General features: G+C 42.3%; 1 long non-coding RNA gene across 1 annotated transcript; it reads left to right on the forward strand.

Moving 5' to 3' along the window:
* Positions 1–1,898: 1,898 nt before the first annotated feature.
* Positions 1,899–3,456, forward strand: LOC114881457. The gene is made up of 3 exons (XR_003790276.2): positions 1,899–2,700; positions 2,779–3,070; positions 3,128–3,456. It is a non-coding gene; the product is annotated as an uncharacterized LOC114881457 (long non-coding RNA).
* The last annotated feature ends 346 nt before the right edge of the window (positions 3,457–3,802 follow it).

Consider the following 3,802-nt stretch of genomic DNA (forward strand, 5'->3'; position numbering starts at 1 on the left):
GCATTGCCTCAAGTCCTCATCGAGGACATTCCAGCGGCAGCGATCGTCCCCCTTTCAGTCGCCTTGTACGCCAGGCAGGGGTTACCGTGTCTGTATTCTATCCCCCAGTCACAGGGGAGGTTTTGATGGGTTTTCCTTCCCTTGGTGTTTGGCCCACGGGAGCTATTTTATTTCACTCCTACCCTACATGCACTCCGAAAAGTGCATGGCGAGCATTCCCCTATCCGCCACCGGGGGACGCGCCACGTCGGGGTATCAGCTCCCCGCCTAGCCAGTACACTTGGCCAGGTCCGTGGAACCTTTTTTTTTTTTTTTTTTTAGGAGAGGAAATGCATTTATGGACGCGCGGGATGGTTCCCCTTTCGTCTAATCGGCTAGAGGGGGCCCGGTCAGTGTGGGGCCCATACCCGCCCTGAGGGGGCAGCCTGGCGCCCGTGTGGTGGGGGCAAACCCAAAAAGGCAACCCCAGAAGGGGCAACCTGGCAACCCGACCCCGAAGGATGGGGTTTAGCCCAAAAGTAATCTCAGCCCAGAAGGGGCGACCTCGAGCAGGTAGTACGGAGGGGACAGTCCTGTGGCTGGATATACTACCCACTAAAACCTCTCCCCTGTGTGGGCCGCCAGTACCTCTTCATCCTTTGGGACATATAAAAGGTTACCGACGTATAGCCACAACGGCGTTTTGGCAATTCAATGCATTTTGCATTATTCCGTCCTCCCGCAGAAACGCCATGCGCTAGGCACCATGGGGCATCTGCGGATCCACGCCGTTGCACCTCCGATCTTGCGGTAGGACATTTTCAACCTGAGCAGTACACGCAGGAATTGTTCTTCAGCAACGATCGGCACCGGGGCATCCTCCAGGATCGCGCCTTCCCGGCGTGACCGCGCCACCTCTTGGCCTGCCTAGCATTTTGCCAGGACAGGGGTTCCTCTTCGGCCACGACCAGGAACCGGAGCTCCTGCTCAACGGGTGATCGCGCCATGTCTTCACCAGCCTGCAAAGCGAGGTCAGGAGCTTTCTCTTCGGCCACGACCAGGAACCGGAGCTCCTGCTCAACGGGTGATCGCGCCATGTGTTCACCTGCTTCAGCAGGGCTTGCTCTTCGGCCACAATCAGGAACCGAAGCTCCTGCTCAACGGGTGATCGCGCCATGTCTTCACCAGCCTGCAAAGCGAGGCCAGGAGCTTTCTCTTCGGCCACGATCAGGAACCGAAACTCCTGCTCAACGGGTGATCGCGCCATGTCTTCATCAGCCTGCAAAGCGAGGTCAGGAGCTTTCTCTTCAGCCACGACCAGGAACCGGAGCTCCTGCTCAACGGGTGATCGCGCCATGTGTTCATCTGCTTTAGCAGGGCTTGCTCTTCAACACGGCCAGGAACTGGGACATCACATTTCCCGTTGACCGTGCCATATCTTCGTAGGCTGCAATCCTCGATGACTTGTCCCATACATACTTTATACACACACACAAACGCTCTCATGACCAGCATAGCACTTCAAATGCCCCAAAATGCAACAATAAATAATGAATGATAAATCAATAAGCCCATGAAGCCCCTGAATAGAAGACCCATAGACGGACCATAAATAACAGCTGGCAGATTGATACAATAATAGTAAACATAATAAACCTAATTAAACGTGATTAAACGTAATTAAGTAACAAATCAGAAAATCAGCATATATATGCATCTAATGCAACAGAGCAATTGAGCAATTAATGAAACAGTTAAAATAGAGAAAGAAACAGTAATAAACAGTGATAAATAAATATGAGAACATGAGAACATGTGAACTAAACATAAGAAGCATAGTAAGTGAATAAGCAAGCAAGCATATGTGAACTTGACATAAGCAAGGTAAAAGCAAAGTAAAAGCAAATAACCAACAAAACCTCAAACGTCAAACATACAACCAAGTAACCGAGCAGCATGAGAAGAATAATAGTAAAGAGTATTTGTTACTTAACACTAGTACACAATATAATCACATCGTTAAAATAAAATTCAAGATGAATTATAAATTGAAATGAAAATAAACCAAGGATGTGAAACGTAAAGTAAAAGATGCCAGACAATAGCAGATAGCAAATGCCAGTCATGAGAGAAAAGAAGTAAAACATAGAATGCTACTAATTATTGTCAGAAGTAAAAGGTAAAATATAGAGTATGACCAGGAACAGCGGGTTCTAATGCAAAGTAGGCACACGCATCACTTCAAAATGAAAAGACAAGAAACAAAATCACCACAATAGAAAGGGTACGCCGTATATGCGCAGTATAATAAATAAATGCATGTGTGACAGGGAGTTCCTCATAATCATCTGTTAAAACTATCGCGGTGACTGAAAGAAAACTACCAATAATAAGCAGTAAACTGAGAGCTTGCATGAAGCGCTCAAACCAGCGAAGTTGAGAATCCCTCCTGAGAGGCCAAGATAACCAAGATAATGTAGATGAAGGTCCATTAGGATTATTTAAACTAGTAGACGGTGTCACGTGTCACCAGGCAACCCTACAATGAACAGACGTACTTGGTAGATGATCAACATAAGATTGAGCAGGCCAATTGATGACGTTATCACCAACGTCAAATATAATACATAATACATTCCTATCACATCAGTTTATGGGAAAAGTACCATATTTTCAGAGAAGATCACTGGGAATAAAGAAGAAGAAGAAAATAAATATATGGTGAGCATAATGTAGCACTACTAATTGAAATTGAAATTATTGTCTGAAATTATTGAAGTTGCTCAAATTTGCTTGCAGGAACATTCTACACAGCCACGACCTCGAACGCGATTAACAAGCAAAGATGGTGGAGAAACAAAATGATCAAATGGAGGCAATGAACAATAAATAGGGGACTTATAGCAGTCGGCAGGCCAAAAGACAATAAAATAAAGCAACGACAGGTGTGACACAAATTAAAATAATCAAGTAAGAGTAGACAGCAATTACAAGAATGGAAATGTAAAGAGAAGAATAAAGGAAGAACAAGGATAAAAGAAGAAAACAAGAAAGAAAAGAAAGATCAGTATCGAATGACAATGAAATCAAGGTAAGGTATAAATGAAATAAAATCATTGAAGTGTATAAATACTGAAATCATTAACAGGAACCGTATACCCTCACGACCACTATGATTCCTGAAAGGAACAGAAGAACAAACAGAGCATTGTAGCAGCCCAGAAGAAAATTAGTCAGAAAACGACTCAAATCAGATCAAATCAATGTATAATTTAATCAATCATATCAAATGAATGAATGAATAGTAAATAAATAAATGAATGAATGAATGCTGAATACGAGTGAAACAGTTAAAGACATTAGAATTGAGAAAATAGAGAAAATGTACAAAATGTAAAGTGTGTACCGCGTAACAGCATGACCCACATAATGTAATATAATGTAGAAGTAAAACAAATGAATAAATGAATGCAACAAGTGAGTTATATTCCAACCAATATAACTAGATTATTGTCTCAGCCACTGTAACTTTATAAACCATACGTTACAAATTACAAATTATAAATCAAATTCATAAATCATAATTCGCAAGTTGTAACTGATTTTGTCCATGCAAATGCAAATAGGAGATAAAATTGACAACCAGATAGTGCATAAAGGTAAGTAAATAAAATGGCAAATAAACAAATCAAGCGTAAACTGCATGGTTCAATCAACACCATACTACTACATAATATAAGAATACAATAAATAAATAAATAAATAAATAGAGAGTTTAAATAATATTTAAATGGTGAGATTACAACAGAAGCCACGCGCCCTC

Source organism: Osmia bicornis, chromosome 9 (genome assembly GCF_907164935.1).
Source record: "Osmia bicornis bicornis chromosome 9, iOsmBic2.1, whole genome shotgun sequence".
In the NCBI taxonomy this organism is placed as follows: Eukaryota; Metazoa; Arthropoda; class Insecta; order Hymenoptera; family Megachilidae; genus Osmia; species Osmia bicornis.